The following is a 22,716-nucleotide window of genomic DNA, read 5'->3' on the forward strand; positions in this document are numbered from 1 at the left end:
GAAATGAGAAGAGAGTAGTGATCTAGGGCTTTAGCTTTGTGGTCGTGTCCTATAGTCAGCGTGTGCTCTGATACCATCTTGTAGCGACCAGACCTCAAACAGTCTGATCTCTGTGCATCAGTGTCATCCCTAGATTGGTAATGCTGACATGCACAGTACTTGAGGAATTATAACAGAGTAGCAATCACACACTTATTACATCGGATGTCTCCTAGGAGGGATTATTACAATAATATGGCTTAAGGCCATCTACAATCGATAACTGCGGAAGGCTTGGAAGATAAAATGAGTCCATCAACTCCAACGGCATCACTGAGTGAAAGACAACGACCTATGGCACCTTACTCATCATCTGAAAAGTCTGCAACATGAACGTTGCAGCCCAAAATGGGTCAGCACATGGAATATGATGGCAATGTAACACATAGAATAATGAACAAAATAATTGCTATCACTACATGCATATATGGCTGGTGTAAAGCTCTACGGTTATAGTTTTGCATAAAGCCAATTTTTCCCTACAACAAAGGAATAAATTTTATTTAACTATCATGGTGGTTGTTAAACATTGAGAAGGTTCCTCCAACTCAATCCCAATTAAGCATCATCATTAACCCAATCAAATTATATTAAGAGTGATGAGATCAACATGATAATCCATGAACTAGATACTCAAGATGTCCATAACCGGGGACATGGCTAACCATGATTAGTTTGTACACTCTGCAGAGGTTTGCGCACTTTTCCCTACAAGACTCGAATACATCCATGGTCGGATAATTGAGACACAGTATTTCTGAAACAATAACTCTTTACTCTTGGTGGACAGTTACACCTACTTTCCCCTACATCTTCTAGCCCACCACTGAAAGAGCTCTTGCAACGTACTCAACTATGATAGAGCACATAATAGCTTGTGGCCGCACACGGAAGTTTCTAGCATGAATAATCTTATGATCCCTCTGAGCCTGGGTGGCGGACCGTAGGATGATCACACGGGTACTCCGGGATATCCTTGGACAACACTAGATTCTCCAGGTGCCCTGACAACCACTGGGTACTCCAGGGTGCCTCAAGCAATCCACCCAGATGTGTATTAAAGTAGCCACCTTAAGTTAACCATTAATAATAACTCTCACATCTGTCATGAATCACTCGAGCGAAACCACGTCTACAAGCATAGCATAGCAATATAGGCAATGTAGAAGTAACTCCCAAAGGTTTGATAATAAACAGGACAATAGGTTCTACCTCATCATCTACTACCCAAACCCCACATATTAATCAGATCCTAACCATGCAATTGTTTGAGGATTGATCTAATGCAATAAAAACTGGGAAGTAAAGAAGTATGATCAAAGTGTTACTTGCCTTGCTGATGATCCGTGAAACCTAGAGACTCGTAGTAGCACGCTTCACACTCCGGGTACTCTATCGAAAACAAACAAGCATACAATAAGCCCTCAACCAGAAGCACGGGTAAAACTCCAATAACAGATCTAACCAGAAAGTTCAACTTAAGAACCCCGGTTTGCAAAAAGAATCAAATCAAACGAAGCAACGAAACTCAAACTGCAAAAGAAACAAGATTCGTTTACTAATCTGGACTTAAGTCAAATTTTACAGAACCAAAATCTTGTTCAAGTTGATTAATCAGAAAGAGGGCTTCGAGACGAAGATCTAGGTGCTTGAATTGCCTGATTCCGATAAACGAGCGAAAAGATAAACTAAAACGAAAAACAGGGCAGAAATCATGATCGAAAATAATCGTGGAAAATCCCTGGAAAAAGAAAACTGACGAACAGGCTAACGAACGAATGTTCGCTGACTGCGGCTAACGAGTGAAAACCGTTCGTTAAAATGAACGTACGAACGGGTGTTCGCTAAATAACTAAACCGAAAAAAAAACGATCAAAAAAATTACCGCGGGTTCTAGAAAAAACCGAACGATTTTTCTGGCGAAAACCGGCGGTGGCGGCAGCTACCTCGGGATCGGACGACGGCGGCTCCGGCGGGCAATGGCTGCATCCATCAGGGTCGGCGACAAGGTCGGCAGGGTCGGCAGCGACGGGCGGCGGGGTCGGCGTCCGGTGGCGGCGACGGAACGACGCGGCGGCGGCGTGGGGTCGCCGCACCGTGGCGGCGACGACGACGGCGGCAGCGGCGCGGGTTAGGGTTAGGGTTTTGGCGGCGGGTGGGCTGGTGCACTGCAGTGTCGGGGCGGCGGCTTATAAAGCCCCGGGCAGCGGGAGTCCAGGTCGCCCACAGCCCGTTAAGTCGGTTTCTTTTTTTAAAATAATTCTGACTCGCAGAAAAATGATTAAAAGAAATACTAAACGGACTCCAAAAATCCTAAAATATATTTTCTCCGTCCTCTAAAAATATAGCAGACAAAGTGAACATTTATTTAGGCCTCTAATGCAATTTTGAAAAACGCATATTTTTCCTAATTCAAATAAAATAGCGATAAAACTCCAAATAAAATTCTTATTTGGTTTTAATATTTAACCTCCAATATTTCTTTATTGTGGGGAAGTCATTTTATCCCCTCTCTTTTATTTTCATATATGAAATATTCGGAGAGAAAATAATTAAAATCAAATGATCCTCTTTTCAAAATTTGAGAAAACTCAAATATGAAAATAACGAAGTCCCCAACTCTCTCCGTGGGTCCTTGAGTTGCGTAGAATTTCTAGGATCAAGCCAAAATGCAATAAAATATGATACACAATGATGATCTAATGTATAACATTCCAAATTGAAAATTTGGGATGTTACAACGCCCCTCCTGGCCACCGGCCTCCTCCCTCCCTCCTTTATATACGGGGGCAGAGGGGCACCCCAAAGCACAACAGACAATCTCTTAGCTGTGTGTGGTGGGCCCCCTCAACAATTTAACACCTCGGTCATATCGTTGTAGTGCTTAGGCGAAGCCCTGCACCAGTTACTTCATCATCATCGTCGCCATGCCGTCGTGCTAACGGAACGCTACCTCGTCCTCAACTAGATCAAGAGCTTGAGGGACGTCATCGTGTTGAACATGTGCTGAACACGGAGGTGTCTTACGTTCGGTACTTGGATCGGTTGGATTGTGAAGACGTTCGACTACATCAACCGCGTTACTAAACGCTTCCGCTTTCAGTCTACGAGGGTACATGGACACACTCTCATGTCTCGTTGCTATGCTTCTCCTAGATAGATCTTGCGTGATCGTAGGAATTTTTTGAATTACTATGTTCCCCAACACTGAATTCCATGTAATTAAAATACCAACTAGGCCAACGCTGGTGGCCACACCTCACAGCAAAAAATGTTTGAAACTTCTCCCCGCTTCTCAGACAATGGATGAAAACTCGCAAAGTGACACATAAATGATGTGTACACCTTCGTTGCTAACACCCACATGTAGTTGTAGTAGGGTTTTTATTTTATATGCACTAAATGCAAGGTAAATGCAAAATGTGGCTTAAATATAGCAGACGAGACATGAAATGGGCCAGAAAATCAAACCTAGGGTATATCGGTGATTGTTACCGTGAATTGTTTTTTGAGGCAGCACGATGAAGTCACCGATGATTGGAGTCTGAAGTGCCACGTCTCCTTTTCGAAACTATGATCCTTATTGTGAGATGCTCCGGTTTTGAAGGTGCGAGCATCAAAACTTGTGCCAAACTTTACCAAACTTTTTCTATTGGGGCGTGAGAGCACGCCACGGCGACACCAATTTTCGTGATTTCCGGACTCTATATGCATTTCTTGTAATTAAAATACCAACAAGGCCTACGCCTCTGGCCGCACCCTACGGCCAAAATGTTTGAAAAAAAAAATCCCTTTTGAATGAAAACTCGCAAAGCGGCACACAAATGATATTGCTAACACCCAAGTGTAGTTGCGACACAATTATATGTATATTCTAATCTTGGGATTAGAATAACTATTTGGATCATATCCAGCCCTATATAGAAGCCAGGAGGGGTTCCCGAACTCTCGAAAACCCCACTTGAGCGATTACAAATAAAAAAAACAACCCCACCCCACCCGCTGCCCCGATCTCCACCCTGATCTCCCTTGATCCGCTCCCTTGAGCGCCGCCATCCTCCCTGGATCTTGCCGCCCCACGCGCCTCCTCCCGCCGGCCGACCTACACAGCCGCGCTGGAGCTGCCCCCTCCTGGATCCGGCCCTACAGAACCCCCTCACTTGGATCTAACGCCAACGCCGCCCCCGCACCTGGCTCTGGCCGCCCCCGCACAATAATTGGGATACTTCTCGGTGATGACCGTAGTTTCAGGAGTTCATGTATTCACTAAGTGTTAATGCTTTGGTCTGGTACTCTTTTAAAAGGAGGCCTTAATATCCCTTAGTTTCCATTAGGACCCCGCTGCCACGGGAGGGTAGGACAAAAGATGTCATGCAAGTTCTTTTCCATAAGCACATATGACTATATACGGAATACATGCCTACATTACATTGATGAACTGGAGCTAGTTCTGTGTCACCCTAGGTTATAACTATTACATGAGGAATCACATCTGACATAATCATCCATCACTGATCCAATGCCTATGAGCTTTTTCACAAATTGTTGTTTGCTTAGTTACTTTACGGCTGCTGTTGTTACAATTACTACAAAACTGCTACCGTTACTTTTGCTACTATTACCATTACTTCCATACTACTTTGCTACTAAATACTTTGCTGCAGATACTAAGTTATCCAGGTGTGGTTGAATTGACAACTCAACTGCTAATACTTGAGAATATTCTTTGGCTCCCCTTGTGTTTATCAATAAATTTGGGTTGAATACTCTACCCTCGCAAACTGTTGTGATCACCTATACTTGTGGGTTATCAAGACTATTTTCTGGCGCCCTTGCCGGGGAGCATAGCTCTATTCTTTGATTCACTTGGGATTTATATCTGCTGATCACTATGAGGAACTTGAAAGACCAAAGAACTAAGATTTATCCCTCAACTACGAGGGGAGGTAAGGAACTGCCATCTAGCTCTGCACTAGATTCTCCTTCTGTTATGAGTAAGCTTGCGACACCTAAACCTGCTTCTATTATTAATTCTGATATGTCGCATGTTATTGATGATGCCACTTCTATTATGCATGATGCATATGATGAAACTACTTCTGTGCTTGATACTACTGTGCCATTAGGTGAATATCTTAATGAACAACTTGCTAGGGTTAGAGAGAATGAAATTCTTGAAACTGATATTATTGAAGATAGTGATGATGAAGGTTCTCCCCCTAAATATGAATTGCCTGTTATTCCAGAAGGTTATGTTATGGATGAAGAAACTACTAGAGATTTTCTTGCTTGCAATGATAGATCTGTTCTTAAGAAGTTATTAGCTAAGCTAAAACAGAAAACTCTGAATGCTAGAATGAAATATGACCCTGCTTTTGCTACTTCACCTATCTTTGTTACTGATAAGGATTATGAATTCTCTGTCGATCCTGAGATAATTACTTTGGTTGAATCTGATCCTTTTTATGGCTATGAATCTGAAACTGTTGTGGCACATCTTACTGAATTCAATGATATAGCCACCCTGTTCACTAATGATGAGAAATCTCGCTACTACTATATCCTTAAGATATTTCCATTCTCATTAAAGGGTGATGCTAAAACTTGGTTTAACTCTCTTTCTCCTGGTTGTGTGCGTAGTCCCCAGGATATGATTTATTACTTCTCTGCTAAATATTTCCCTGCTCATAAGAAACAAGTTGCCTTAAGGGAAATATATAATTTTGTGCAAATTGAAGAAGAGAGTCTCCCACAAGCTTGGGGAGGCTTCTCCAGTTACTTAATGCTTTGCCTGATCATCCTCTAAAGCAAAATGAAATACTTGATATCTTTTATAATGGACTAACCGATGCTTCCAAGTACCACTTGGATTGTAGTGTTGGTTGTGTTTTCAGGGAAAGAACAGTCGGTCAAGCGGAATTACTATTGAATAATATGTTGACTAATGAAAATAATTGGACTCTTCCTGAGCCAATCCTGAGCCAATTCCTAAGCCTACTCCTAAACCAACTCCGAAGAAGAGGGGTGTTCTATTTCTCAGTCCTGAAGATATGCAAGAGGCAAAGAAATCTATGAAAGAAAAAGGTATTAAAGATGAAGATGTTAAGAATTTACCTCATGTTGAAGAAATACATGGTCTTAATATACCACCTATTAAAGAGACACATGGTCTTGATAACCAGACACAGGTAGTAAAGGTAAATTATCTCTATAGATATGATAAAGTTGAAATCCCGTCTACTAAGTTTGCTATCCAATGTTTGGATAAATTTGATGACTTTATGGCTAGACAAGAAAATTTCAATGCTTATGTTGGTAGACAATTAAAGAGTAATGCTTACATGATTGGACACTTGAGTGATTATATGGCTAGAGTTAAAGGTGAACTTAAACTCATTAGTAAATATGCTTCTATGGTCACCACTCAAGTAGAACAAGTACTTAAAGCTCAAAGTGATTTGCTCAATGAATTAAGTAATAAACATGACTTTGCTGTTAGAGTGGCTACTAGAATGGGTAAAATGACTGAGGAACCTTTGTATCCTGAAGGCCACCCTAAGAGTTGAGCAAGATTCTCAGAGAAATAATGTAGACGCACCTAGTCCCTCTAAAAAGAAGAAAAAGAAAAATGATAGGACTTTGCATGCTTCTAGTGAACCTGTTGTAGGCACACCTGAGAATCCCAATGATATTTCTATGTCTGATGCTGAAACACAATCTATTGATGAACATGAACCTAGTGATAATGTAAATGATAATGTTCATGTTGATGCTCAACCTAGCAATAATAATGATGTAGAGACTGAACCTGTTATTGATCTTGATAACCCACAATCAAAGAATCAACGTTATGATAAGAGAGACTTTGTTGCTAGGAAGCACGGTAAAGAAAGAGAGCCATGGGTTCAGAAACCCATGCCTTTCCCTCCTAAGCCACCCAAGAAAAAGGATGATGAGGATTTTGAACGCTTTGCTGAAATGATTATACCTATCTTTTTGCGTATGCATTTGACTGATATGCTTAAAGTGGATCCTTATGCGAAATACATGAAAGATATGATTACAAATAAAAGAAAGATACCGGAAGCTGAAATTTCCATCATGCTTGCTAATTATACTTTTAAGGGTGGAATACCAAAGAAACTTGGAGATCCAGGAGTACCAACTATACCATGCTCCATTAAAAGAAGCTATGTTAAAACTGTTTTATGTGATCTTGGAGCCGGTGTTAGTGTTATGCCTATCTCTTTATATCGTAGACTTGAATTGAATAAGTTGACACCTACTGAAAAATCTTTGCAAATGGCTGATAAATCAACTGCTATACATGTCGATATTTGTGAGGATGTGCCTGTTGTGGTAACAAACGTTACTATCTTAACAGACTTTATTATTGTTGACATTCCCGAGGACGATAGTATGTCGATTATCCTTGGTTGACCCTTTTTGAATACTGCAAGGGCTGCTATTGATTGCAACAAAGGTAATGTCACTTTTCATGTTAATGGTAATGAGTATACGGTACACTTTCTGAGGAAACAACCTCAAGTTCACAGTATCAATTCTATTGGGAAAATTCCAACTATCATTATTAGAGATTTTGAATTTCCTCTTCCTACTGTCAAGAAGAAATATGATATTCTTATTATTGGGGATGTACATATCCCCATTGAGGTAACCTAGTGTTATTCGAAATTTCTCCGGTTCCATGTTATTCAAAATGAGTTTGTTAAGAAGACTTGATCAACCTTGTTAGTGGATTCCTTTTGATGAGCATGAGATGGATGAAATTAGAAGGCACAACCTTCTGTGCCCTCCTTTTACCTTCTGTTATTTATATTAAATAAAGTAAAAATAGTATTTTCTGTCTGTTTTCTGAATTATCCATGCAATAAAAAATACCCCGAAAATGAAAGTTCTCCAAATGCCCTGCAAATTTAGTATGATTTTTTCTGAAATATTTGAGAATATCTGGCACTGAGAACACAGCAGGGGGAGCTGGCACCTGGCCACGAGGGTCCAGGGCGCGCCCCCTACCTCGTGGGCCCACGGTGGCCAGCCTCCACTTATTCCTGCACCCACACACTTCTTCTTCCTCCCAAAAAAATCACAATCCAGCTCAAGCACGAGTTCTAGCTCACTTTGCTGCCATTTTTGATCTCCTTGCTCAAAGCTCCATTCACAAAGCTGCTTTGGGAGATTGTTCTTTGGTATGTGACTCCTCCAATTGTCCAATTAGTTTTTGTTCTAGTGCTTTATTCATTGCAAATTTTTTCTGCCTAGATGACCCTGTTCTTGAGCTTGCATGTCAAATTTATATGGTCCCAAGTAATTCTAATGCATGATATAGTCTCTAGGCACTTGTGGGAGTAGTTGCTATCAATTTTGTTGAGTTTGAATCACTTTTATTTTGAGTTACTAAAAATTTCAGAAATTTTTCAGAGGAAGAAATATGTCCAGGAAAATGTACCAAGGTGGTTCTTCAAGGAAGAAAGGACTCAGGCTTGCAATACTTGAGCAAGACGACGAACCACCAAGGGAAGATCTTTGTGTTCTCAAGAGTGTTGTATTAGATGATAAACAATACAACTTGGGGGCAATTGTTGCATGTAGGTTGCATAATAATGGTTTAGTTGGAGACTTGTTTGGAGGGATTTATGCGACCCATGTGGCTAATTATCTTGGTATACCTGTACATGAAAATGATAGGGAGTTGCCTCCCGCTTATTTAGATTATAATGCCATGGTTAATCATCATTTTCTTGAGAGGAATGAACAATTCCTCCAGTATCGACTAATCTTTGATAGACATCGCATTGTCCATATTACTCTCCCTGCTCCTGCCCTCTTTGACTTTCAGGCAAAAGGAATATATATTATAACCAGGGAGGAGGCAAACGGGTACGAGAGGAGGACGGAGGCAACTCGCCGCCATGCTACTGCTCAGGAGGCAATGGCTGCTGCATCTCAGTACGACCCCAGTTACAACTTCGGATATCAGCCAGGCTACCCATGGCCATAGACCAACTTAGGCCAAAAGCCTAAGCTTGGGGGAGTAGGTATTTCTCATCGACATTACATTCATGTTCACACACTCATTCTAGTCGTCGGTGCTCATACTTTTTCTTTGTACTATCCATGCTAGTTTATTTTCTTTTTCTAGCTTTTTTCTTGTGTCTTTGATAAACCTTAAGAAAAAACAAAAAAATAGTTAGTTTAATTTCCACGCTTGTAGTAGTAATTCAAAGAAACCCCAAAAATATTTTTGTTCTTCTTTTGCTTGTTGGGAGCTTTCCCGTGTAAATAGTTTTATTTCTTTTCTTTTCTTTGGGGGCAAGAGGAGAAGACCATAATGAAAATGATGAGTGGCTCTTATATGCATTATTGTTGATTTAACCAAGAGCCCATATTACCTTGTCTTCTCCCTTAAATTGAATGCTTGCAGATTCCAGTTTAGTCCAATGCACATGCATTATTATTATTATCCACACCGTTTGGTCGTGCAAGTGAAAGGAAATAATGACGATATATGATGGACTAGCTGAGATGAGAGAAGCTGGTATGAACTCGACCTCTCTTGTTTTTTAAATATGATTAGTTCATCGTTCCTGATTCAGCCTATTATGAATAAACATGTTTGCAATGACAATTAGATATTATAGTTGCTTATGCCATGCTTAATTAGCTAGGAGCTTATAATGGTTTACCTTGCGTGCCAACATGATATTAAAATGGTTGTGATGTGGTGTGATATGGTGGTATCCTCCTTTGAATGATTCGAGTGACTTGACTTGGCACATGTTCACACATGTAGTTGAAACAAAATCAACATAGCCTTCATGATATTTATGTTCATGGTGGATTATATCCTACTCATTCTTGCACTCGATGTTGATTAATTTTAATGGATGTTCATGACTGTTGTCGCTCTCTCAATTGGTCGCTTCCCAGTCTCTTGCTAGCCTTCACTTGTACTAAGCGGGAATACTGCTTGTGCATCCAAACTCCATAAACCCCAAAGTTCTTCCATATGAGTCCACCATACCTTCCTATATGCGGTATCTACCTGCCGTTCCAAGTAAATTTGTATGTGCCAAACTCTAAACCTTCAAATGAAATTCTGTTTTGTATGCTCGAACAGCTCATGTATCAACTAGGGTTGTATGTATCTTCCATGTTAGGCGGGTTATTCTCACGAGAAAATGGCTGCTCATCGGGATGCCCAGTCCCATGCTCAAATAAAATCAAAATAATTGCAAACAAAACTCCGCCAGGATTGTTGCTAGTTGGAGGCACCCGTTGTTTTGGGCAAGCCATGGATTGATGCTTGTTGGTGGTGGGGGAGTATAAAGTTTACCATTCTGTTTGGGAACCTCCTATAATGTGTGTAGCATGGAAGATATCGAGATCTCATAGTTGTTATGTTGACAGTGAAAGTAGACCGCTCAAAATGTTATTCATCTCTATTTCAAAATCGAGCTCTGGCACCTGTACAAATCCCTGCTTCCCTCTACGAAGGGCCTATCTATTTACTTTTATGTTGAGTCATCACCCTCTTATTAAAAAGCACCCGCTGGAGAGCACCGTTGTCATTTCATTGCATTACTATTAGTTTATATTGGGTATGACTATGACTGGATCTCTTTTACCATGAGTTACAATGTTTAGTCAGTCCTTGATCTTTAAAGGTGCTCTGCATTTATGTTTTGCGGTCTCAGAAAGGGCTAGCGAGATACCATCTTGTTATATCATATTATGATTGTTTTGAAAAAGTGTTGTCATCCGAGATTTATTATTATTGCTTGCTAGTTGATTATGCCATTGATATGAGTAAACATGAGACCTAAGTGTTATTGTGAATATGGTTAGTTCATAATCTTTGCTGAAAACTTGAATGCTGGCTTTCAATATTTGCAACAACAAGAGCAAACAAAGTTTGTAAAAGTTTTTCTTTATCACTTTCAGTTTGTCAACTGAATTGCTTGAGGACAAGCAAAGGTTTAAGCTTAGGGAGTTGATACGTCTCCATTGTATATACTTTTCCAAACACTTTTGCCCTTGTTTTGGACTCTAACTTGCATGATTTGAATGGAACTAACCCGGACTGACGCTGTTTTCAGCAGATCTGCCATGGTGTTATTTTTGTGCAGAAATAAAAGTTCTCGAAATGACCTGAAAATCCATGGAGCAACTTTTTAGAATTAATAAAAAATACTTGCGAAAGAATCAACGTCAGGGGGACCACACCCTGTCCATGAGGGTGGGGGCATGCCCCCTCCCTCGTGGCCCCCCTGGACGTCCACCGACCTCAACTCCAACTCCATATATTTGCTTTCGCGGAGAAAAAATCAGAGAGAAAGTTTCATCGCCTTTTATGATACGGGGCCGCCGCCAAGCCCTAATCTCTCTCGGGAGGGCTTATCTCTAGTCCGTTCGGGGCTCCAGAGAGGGGGATTCGTCGCCGCCGTCATCATCAACCATCCTCCATCACCAATTTCATGATGCTCACCACCGTGCATGAGTAATTCCATCATAGGCTTGCTGGACGGTGATGGGTTGGATGAGATTTACCATGTAATCAAGTTAGTTTTGTTAGGGTTTGATCCCTAGTATCCACTATGTTCTGATATTGATGTTGCTATGACTTTGCTATGCTTAATGCTTGTCACTATGGCCCGAGTGCCATGATTTCAGATCTGAACCTATTGTGTTTTCATGAATATATGTGAGTTCTTGATCCTATCTTGCAAGTCTATATTCACCTATTATGTGTTATGATCCGACAACCCCGAAGTGACAATAATCGGGATACTTCTCGGTGATGACCGTAGTTTGAGGAGTTCATGTATTCACTAAGTGTTAATTCTTTGGTCCGGTACTCTATTAAAAGGAGGCCTTAATATCCCTTAGTTTACATTAGGACCCCACTGCCACGGGAGGGTAGGACAAAAGATGCCATGCAAGTTCTTTTCCATAAGCACATATGACTATATTCGGAATACATGCCTACATTACATTGATGAACTGGAGCTAGTTCTGTGTCACCCTAGGTTATAACTATTACATGAGGAATCGCATCCGACATAATTAACCCTCACTGATCCAATGCCTGTGAGCTTTTCACATATTGTTCTTTGCTTATTTACTTTACCATTGTTGTTGTTACAATTACTACAAAACTGCTACCGTTACTTTTGCTACTGTTACCGTTACTTCCATACTACTTTGCTACTAAATACTTTGCTACAGATACTAAGTTATCCAAGTGTAGTTAGATTGACAACTCAACTGCTAATACTTGAGAATATTCTTTGGCTCCCCTTGTGTCGAATCAATAAATTTGGGTTGAATACTTGCTATGTCTTGAGCTTGTGTTGGTTTTCCTTGAAGAGGAAAGGGTGATGCAGCAAAGTAGCATAAGTATTTCCCTCGGTTTTTGAGAACCAAGGTATCAATCCAGTAGGAGGCTCCAAAAAAGTTCCACGCACCTATACAAACAAATAAGAACCTCGCAACCAACGCAATAAAGGGGTTGTCAATCCCTTCACGGCCACTTGCGAAAGTGAGATCTGATAGAGATAATATGATAAGATAAATATTTTTGGTATTTTTATGATATAGATTGGAAAATAAAATATGCAAATAAAAGTAGATAGTAAACTTATATGATAAAAGATAGACCCGGGGGGCATAGGTTTCACTAGTGGCTTCTCTCAAGATAGCATAAGTATTACGATGGGTGAACAAATTACTGTCGAGCAATTGATAGAAAAGCGCATAGTTATGAGATTATCTAGGCATGATCATGTATATAGGCATCACATCCGTGACAAGTAGACCGACTCCTGCCTACATCTACTACTATTACTCCACACATCGACCGACTCCTGCCTGGATCTAGAGTATTAAGTTCATAAAGAATAGAGTAACGCATTAAGAAAGATGACATGATGTAGAGGGATAAACTCATGCAATATGATATAAATCCCATCTTTTTATCCTCGATGGAAACAATACAATACATGCCTTGCTACCCCTGCTGTCACTGGGAAAGGACACCGCAAGATTGAACCCAAAGCTAAGCACTTCTCCTATTACAAGAAATATCAATCTAGTAGGCCAAACCAAACTGATAATTCGAAGAGACTTCCAAAGATAACTTAATCACACATAAAAGAATTCAGAGGAGATTCAAATATTTCTCATCGATAAACTTGATCATAAACCCACGATTCATCGGATCTCGACAAACACACCGCAAAAGGAGTTACATCGAATAGATCTCCAAGAAGATTGAGGAGAACTTTGTATTGAGATTCAAAGAGAGAGAAGAAGCCATCTAGCTAATAACTATGGACCCGATGCACTACAAAAAAATACACTTCCGTGATGATACTTGTTTGTCACAGTAGGTCGCGTTTTCTATCACGCATGTACATCCATAACAAATTTATGACAGAATCAAGATAGCCATACCTGTGTTGTCGTAGAAGTGTTCCATGACATTACCAAAATTATCATCACGAAAGTGTCCACTTCCATGACGATAAATCGCGTGTCACAGAAGTGCTTTCGTCAAGGGCGACCGACACGTGGCATCCACCGTAACGGAATGTGTTAAGCTATGGGGTTGGGTTTTGGATCTGATAACCTGTTAACAGCCCCGACCAATGGGGATTTTCCACGTGTAAAATCATCATTGGCTGGAGGAAACACATGTCAGCTCATCGTTGGGACAGATGTCATCCACTCATTGGGCAGAAGGCGCCTATGATATGTCAACACGTGGCACGGCCCATCGAGTTTAAATGGGCCAGCCCAACTAAGGGCCCACAAGATTTTGCGGACCATAATGGGCCGGCCCAGCTAAACGCCCATGAGATTTTGCGGACCATAATGGGCTGGCCCAGCTAAAGGCCCACAAGATTTTGCGGCCCATAATGGGCCGGCCGAGGTAAAGGCCCACAAGTTTTTTGTGTGCCATAATGGGCCGGCCCAAGTAAAGGCCCACAAAATTCTTGCGGATCATAATGGGCCAGCCCAGTTAAAGGCCCACGAGATTTCACCGACACTAATGGGCCGGCCCAGCTGTAGGCCCACAAGATTTTGAGGACCCTAGTAGGCCGGCCCATTAACTGGCTGCCATGTTTTGGGCCAAATGCCGGCCCATATTTGATCCGGTCCATTAATGGCCTACCACGTTCCGGGCCTAATAATGGCCCATATGAGATCCGGCCCATTAAAAGCCTCCCACGTTCTGGGCCAAATCACAGCCCAGGTCAGGTCCGGCCCTTTAAGAGGCTTCGGCCTCAATTATGGCCCATATCAGATTCGGCCTGTTAACTGGACGCTATGCTTTTGGGACCACTTGCTAAAGGCCCATTTAGTAAATCGACCTGATATTAATTTCAGCCTGTTAAGGGCCCGTTTAACATTTCGACCCTATATTAATTTCGGCCTGTTAAAAGCCCGTCATATAGTTGGGCCTAACTACGGCCCGGTTTGCATCCGACCTGCTCGCAGCCGATATCTGATTGGGCCGAACAAGGACCAAGCCAATTTTGGCCTATTGGAAGCCCGTGATTTGATTCGCATAATCATGGGCCGGGGTCCAATTCGGGCTGTTGCCAGCCTGTGAGCTGTTCGGCACGTTTCAGGCCCAACCTAATTCTCAGCCTCCTAAAAGCCCATTGAGTTTTCTTGCGAAAAGAGGGTCGGGGGTTACTCGGCCTATTAAAGGCCCGAATAAACTAGTGGGCCAGTTTGACGTGGCCCATGATGCGGATCATACATCGTGATTGCATGACAGCCCGATTATGTACCGTAATTTTACAGTTTGGCCGCTTTACTGTGAAGACGGTAAAATAATTGCAGCATCGTGAATAAGAAAAAACCTAGACTATACAATAAAGAAATTACGGCATATTACATCCACTGGGCATCAAAGTTCGCCACTATGATAATAAAGCACAAGCAGATAGCAGATTACATACACTGGGCATCAAAGATTGCCACCAGTGCAAATAAACACGTCAACAAAATAATATACAAAACCGACAGAACTTCAATAGAGTTCAAGAAAGGTTAGCCCTGCTGGTGAGCTGCAGCGCAAGCACATTAGCAAGATGATGAGACTGCGCTTGTTCAACACTTATATCTTCCTCACTCTGAAAGATAAACAAGCAGACAGATGACAGGTTTTGCACATAAAAGTATCAATGCTGACAATTCATCACATTTCTTATTGACGAATAATGTGACACAGTTTTAAAATGCATTAACACAATATGGTATTGTTCAGGTCAAGACATGGCAGGAAATGACATTGTGAAGGAGTTGGCAGCTTCACGACACTACTGGATTACAGATCAACAACAAGTATCAATGGTTAGTGTGCTGTCAATTTATCCCATTTCAGATTGGCAAATAAAGACACGGTTTAAATAATAGTAGAATGATATGACATTGTTCATAGTTAAGACATTGCAGAATATGACATTGTGCTGTAGTGGATAGGTTCACCACACCACTGGATTACGGATGAAGAACAGAAGCATACATGTAGTGCAAAAGAAGATCACTTGCTCTGTATAGTTTAATTTACATGGTATGAAGAAGGAACTTGGTTGTACAACTTAAAACTTAAATTGAGAAGGATAAACTTTTGTTTATGAACTACTCCCTCCGTTCCTAAATATAAGTCTTTTAGTGATTTCAATATGAACTACATACAGATGTATATAGACATAGTTTAGAGTGTAGATTCACTCGTTTTATTCCGTATGTAGTGCATATTGAAATCTCTAGAAAGACTTATATTTAGGAACGGAGGGAGCACATAATAAACTTTAAACATGCAATTTGATGCAAACACCAAAAATAAATAGCTGTTGCATTCATGCCTAACCAAATATACACAACAAAGTTTGAAGGCTTGAGAAGGACAAACTTACATTACTGGTGAAGACATGCTCTATAAAGCCCTTGTCCATGCTGATGGGGGGGGCAATTCAAGAAGTTTTCCATAGAATCTTCTTCGTAAGCATTGCCTTTACTCTACATTTTGTTAAGAGTATACATAGATGTGATAATATACGAAAAAATGGAGAATATTTAAGATAAGATGAAGAGTGATGCTACATAACCAAGTAGCTATAAATGTATGTGCAGCGATACAGGCAAAAGGCACAAGCCAAGAGCAATGCACGGCTAAACTTCTTCAGTACCAACCTTATGGTAAGAGTAAATATAGATCTGATGTGTAGAAAATGGAGGGCAAAGGAAAATAAGCTGTAGAGTGATGGTACATGAACAACTACCTGTCTATATAAGTACACTGATAAAGGACGGCATGTACTTACAAGAACAATGCAGAGCTAAAAAAATTCATTGGCATTGGATATATTCTACACTAATATAACCATTCATACAGATCAGATAATTTGGAGCGAACAATTGATAAGCAAGCTATCATGCATACTACTGTCACATAATGAACCCGGTATGTATGCAAGTACAGTGATACATGACAACAGGTACTAACAAGAGCAAAGCAGCGGGCAGAATATTTGTGATATCCTGTCATTCTTTTCAAACCGGAATTCTTCTTCGAGCAGATTTCCTGCAAAAAAGATCCGTAAAGCACATGCGGAAAAGTAGAAGTTCAAATTGTCATGTGATTTCATAGACAGTACCTCATCCTGGGAACGAGACTATTGCATAACAAGGTTTTTCCATTCAATGTCTTCTAATTTTAGCACAGGAGACTTCACCGGAAATTCGTTTATAGACTTGCCATCAAAGTGTGATTTCCTCAGGTAACACCGATACTGCTGCAATGCTTCCTTGAAAAGCACAAGCAAGCTTTGCTCGTCATGACTATCCAGATTGACCCTCGCCTAGTTACAACAATGTAATGTAAATCATTGATGTGTTCGATCAGCAGAAAATAGGAAAATAATATCCATGAATAATAGCACTTACACGTAAGTTGGACAGGAAGATGTGAATATGGTGTTTGTCTTCACTATCATCTTCCCATGATGGGAATATATGCACGTAGTCCCTAACAACATTGGAAGCATTGTCTTTTAAACTGGGAATAAATGGAATGGGGTTCCAATCTGCAGGAATTGGTCGTCTCTGCACTTGGGATAGCTCTTCGGCCGGTGGACTTGTTTTACTTTTTGCTGGAGTGGAATTTTTCTGTGGTACTGCTGGTGCTATGGCAAATGAAATCGGTATACCTTTTGCTGGAGTGTAGGTCCTGTGTGGTGGGGCTAGTGGTGTGGCCAGTGAAGTATGTGTACAGTCTGCTGGAGTCGGTCCTATGTTTTGTGTCACTGGTTGTACAACCAATATAAGTGGGGCGCAGTCTGATTTCTCCGGCACCACCACATTTCCCAAGGACTTTGCTGGTGCTCCTTCGGGTTCGGCAATCACCCTCTTCCTTTTTGATGTCTGATGCCCAAGAGCAACATTTGAGTGGAAAAACATGGTATGATGACAGATGGAATATGTATTGATAATGGATGGGCATGGCATCTCGAGTTATATGATGAGTAAACTAAGCAGATGGCGGTGCAACAAAGTAGAAGAAATGCAAGACAACATATGCAAGATACGCGCAATCAATAAAACCTTGCCAAATTAGAACAGGCACCTTGATGGGTGAACACGATAGGCCATCTGCCTTTGACTCCCTGAGGTTAGAATAGTCATTAGGATGATATTCTGAACAAGAATCAACAGGTGGGGAGGGTATGAGTTTCATTGCTTCCAGAATGACACTCAATGCGTTGGTGCCAATTCTGTAAGTCATTGCAGTGTTCCACAATATTCTTCTGATGCGCGGATTCTGATATTCACTGTAATTGCGTATAATATCTGAGAACCATGAAAACATAAATAGTTATGAGATTATCTTTGTAATGCAGATGATATTCTAATATAGGGGCGCCCCTGTAAACACTTGTGTGCTATCACTGGATTCTGATGAGAGAGCTCATGTGTGCTGTAATATGGTGCATGCATTTATATAATCTAGCACAAGTACACAAAAAATAGGCTCCAGAAGTAAGGATAGCTGGCAGATGACATGTTCATAATATACTGTATAGAGACTTTATTGCCAAACCATGATAACAAGATCACACAGCAACTAGGCAGTTCATAGTGTACATAACAGGGGTACACCATAACCACAATATATAAATCGGGAAAGTGGAACTGGCTTGAAAATACGGTGTCGTATTGCCGCTAGTAATTGAAAGCCTATCGATCATGTACAGTCCAGCTCTATCAGCTGTTGACTGCAGATGTCCCTGCACCCCTTCCTGACAAGGAACATACTGTACGTACTAAATACAGAATAAACAAAGAGGAACATGTTAAAGAACAATAGAGGAAGCATATTCTTGAGGTTCCGCTTCATTGCATACAATGTTGGTTGCCCACTCATGATGAATCACAGCGCCCAAAGAAATGCTATTCCATGTTGTCTCTCTATATGTGGCAATTTTGAAAAAGAGTCATTAGGATCATATTCCGAACAAGAGTCAACAGGTGGGGAGCGTATGAGTTTCATTGCATCCAGAATGGCAGCCAATGCCTTGGTGCCAATTTTGTGAGTCATTGCAGTGTTTAGCTTCAAGAGTGGACTACTGCTAGTGCGACACAAAGCAGCTACACGGATCATAGTGTAGATATAACGGGAAAACCTTAAGCATCAGAGTAAAATTAGCAAAGTGGAACTTGCTGGAATATATGTGCTAGTTTGCCAGTACGGCTAGAAAGGCTTCGGATACCAGCTCTCTTCAAGTGAAGGTGCGGTACTGTTAATATCAGTGTAACTCTCAAAGGCGACACAGCTCCCCGCATTTCCTTGATGTTCTTATAGGATTCGAGTGGGCAGGCCACTACAAATCCTATTCCTTTGTTTACAAGATACTACAAATCAAAGAGGCTCAAAGTGTCCATCACAACCGACCGTATAGACCTCGACACTCCAAATGTCCCTGCTCATCTTCAGTACAAGGAACATATTGTACTACTATCAAACTCCTTCCGTTCCAAAATATACGTCTTGGTAGAGATTTCCACTATGGATCACATACAGATGTATCCAGATACATTTTAGAGTGTAGATTCACTCATTTTGCTCCATATCTAGTCCATGGTGGAATATATACAAAGACTTATATTTAGGAACGGAGAGAGTACATATTAAAGAAGAACGGAAGAGGAACATGGTAAAGAAGAGCAAGCAGATTTTGGATAATAAAATGTTGGTTGCGCAGTGCCCACACATGATGAACCAGAGCGCATTAAGAATGCAACTCCCAGCTGTCTCTCGACCATTTCAGGTGGTTGGATGAAGATCCTACGTCTCCTAACCCATCTTCTTCCTCGTCTCTGATTCTTCCCATACAGAACGCCGCACGGGCCACCGGCCGGACCACCGATACCCACCGCCCGTGTTCCTCCACCACCCCCACCCCCACCCCCGCCCCAACCCCCACCCGCTTCAAGTTTTCTTCATTCGGTGAGGCCCCACAACCACCGGAGCCCCTTCGTTCGCACCGGCGAACTCCGGCGAGCTCTGAAGAATTTAGTCTACTGTGATTTAACTAGTGTGGAATATAAAAGGGGAAAACCATAAGCATTGGGAGTATAGTGTTGAGCGTGCCATGACGGATCTGAAGGTGCAAACCGGACAAAGGCAACTTCGCAACCAAGACAAGAAATCAGAGTAAAGCAGTGGCAATCTATTTTCTTGTTGCGATAAATAAGTTGAGCAGATACGAAAGAGTACCACCTCTGGTGCGGCGCCGTGTACGCATCTGCTGAGAATTTGACAGTGTTGTGGTAGCGATGGCTGTCGGCGGCATGGAACCAGATCTAGGAGGGTAGACGGTGGCAGCGGGGCGTGGTGGACGAGACGGTCATAGGAGCAGCGCCGGCAAGGTGGACGACGACGGGGATGAAGCGAGAGGACGGGGTGCAAGGATCCCGGTCTGAAGCCGTGGATGAGAGAGGTTGATCTCTTGTAATGGACGGCGGCATCGGCGTATCAGCTCCGGCATGGTGGAGGAGGACGGCGGTGGATGGGGTGGCGGGCGGCGGCGGACGGAGGAGGGTGGGGTGGAGAGGGTGTTTTGGCGCCCACGAAGTACGAATGGGGAAAAGGGAGGTAGAGAGGAAGGGGGGAAACATGTATTCAGGGCGCGCTTGTCTCAAATGCGAGGTAATTTACAAACTTAGCCCCCGTTTCAAATTTCTACTACATCACAGCAACATTAGTCGGTTGGGGATAGGACGGTAATCTCGCATACACCGAATATTTGCTGACGAGAGTTTGTTTTTGGCGCCCACCATGTATATGAATATGAATCGGGGAGGGAGTCGATTTCGGCCGAGGACACATTGTGTTTTGGCGCCCACCGTGTATGAATCCGGGTGAGAGGCGGTTACGTCACATTTTGGTGAAATTACAAACCTACCCCTGTCAAAACCTATAGAAATCCAGCAGATAGGCTTTGCGTGGCAGGGATAGGCAGTAGTAATTTCCATCTCGCACATTTTGGTTTCAGACGGTTACTGCGACTTTCCCCTCTTCATTCAAATTTTGCACAGTGCACGTTAACGCTCGTGCCAACTCAATTTGAATCCCGTCTGTATTCTATTTTTTTCGGGTGGGATCCATTTTCAATTGGAATTACATTCTATATACATCATTTTTTATATATACTTCCAAAAGCACAACACCATTTATACATAAATATGGTTTACAAATGGCATGATCTCAGATTCATAAGGTTGTATCCATCAATTTGGATTTTCAAATATTTGAAACCACTTTATGTTGAAATCCAAAGTATGCATTCCTCGCTAACTGTCTCCAATTAATGTGTGTTTCATGTGGTTTTTTTTTACTTCTCAAACATGTATAATGTGTTTCACACACGCAACATATAGTGTAATCCCGTTTAGACATTAATTTCATATAAACCATGCATTGTTTGTAATTAAAGAATCTATGGATCACCAATATTGATAAACTATATAACATTACACGTGTGCCCAAATTCAAATGAATATGCATGTCTGATACACCAATTTGCGTTATGATATTATCAATGTCATGATCTCCAGTTTAAATATTTGAATCCCCTTTAATCCAGATATTCGTCTCATATAGCTATCACTCATGTTTATATAGGACTATCTCTCTAGACCTATACGTGTTCATCGTCTCTCAGGTATCTCTCGTGCTACCTGTATGTCGCAATGATCTTTTATCTTCGTAACACACTGACAGTACTCTCTCCCTCGAACTTCATCACTCTATGTCTCTCTAAGTATATCTCGCTCCCTGCTATGTGTCAATAACTATGATTCTCCATGTGGAATCTCTTTCTCTCACACAAACACAAAACTTTGTCTCCCGGGGTCTCATTTCTCTCTACTATTCCCATGTGTGCCACTCGCACACCCCTCATACAGAGATGTCTTTCGCTCCTTAGATATGAGAACCTACGACTCTTCCTCTTAAATATATCTTTCTCACACACAAACACAAACTCTGTCTCCCAGGGTCTCATATTTCTCCATTGTTCTCTTGTATGCCACTCACACACACTCTCTCTCCCTAGATATATCTTGCGTTCCCTCATATGTCTCTCTAGCTATCACTCTCGTTGTGAAATATCTTTCTCTCTCGCAGACACAAAACTCTGTCTCTCGGGATCTCATTTCTCTCTAATATCTGTTTGTATGTGACTCACATGCACCCTCTCTCTATCTCTGTCACACCCACACACATAACTCAGCCTTCTGATCCACTCGACTCCTATCTCTAACGCACACTAGCTAGCATCTTTATCTTTCTATTTATCCGTTTCTCCATCCACCTTCTTTCTCGCCCTCACTCTTGATTCCTATCACGCACACTACATATGTTTCTCTCTACATGCAGTCAAGTGCTCTATCACACACATATATAACTTCACCCTCTGAACCACCCGGCGGTCATCTCCAACACCCAAACTAGCAGATGTCCCTCTAGCTAGCATCTCCATCTCTGTATCTATCTGTAGTTTCTCCGTCAACATTTCTTTCTCGCACGGAGTCTTGCTTCCTATCACCCACACTATATATGTCTCTCCATACATATGCATTTATAGGTTGATCTCTTTTGCACAATCGTTGTGCCTCACTCCCTCTGCTCGCCATAGATGCATGCTCCAGCCCACGCCACTATCTCTTAAAGACAAAAACACATGCTCAATTGTCGGGCCTTCTTCCCTGCATTCTCACATGCATGCATATTGTCATACCGATCCGTCTCTCCCATGTCATTGATCTTATGACTTATGTCTTCTTTCTTTTATCTCGATCATGCGTGTGCACACACACACACATCCCACGTATACATGTATACCACTCACATATGCACGTTCAAGGTCTCTATGTCTCCATACGTAGTTAATTACCCTCAATACTAACGCCACATCGAATCGTTATCCTCTTTTATGCACATAACTTCCACCTGGATGGGTAAAACACACACTCACACTTAACAATCTCCTTCTAGCTACCCACCCCCCTCCCGCCTCTCACTCTTCCCCTATATCCCCAAAACCAATAAGACCATCCCTTTGTTTAATTCCCGCCTAC

The sequence above is a fragment of the Triticum dicoccoides genome, chromosome 1B (genome assembly GCF_002162155.2).
Source record: "Triticum dicoccoides isolate Atlit2015 ecotype Zavitan chromosome 1B, WEW_v2.0, whole genome shotgun sequence".
In the NCBI taxonomy this organism is placed as follows: Eukaryota; Viridiplantae; Streptophyta; class Magnoliopsida; order Poales; family Poaceae; genus Triticum; species Triticum dicoccoides.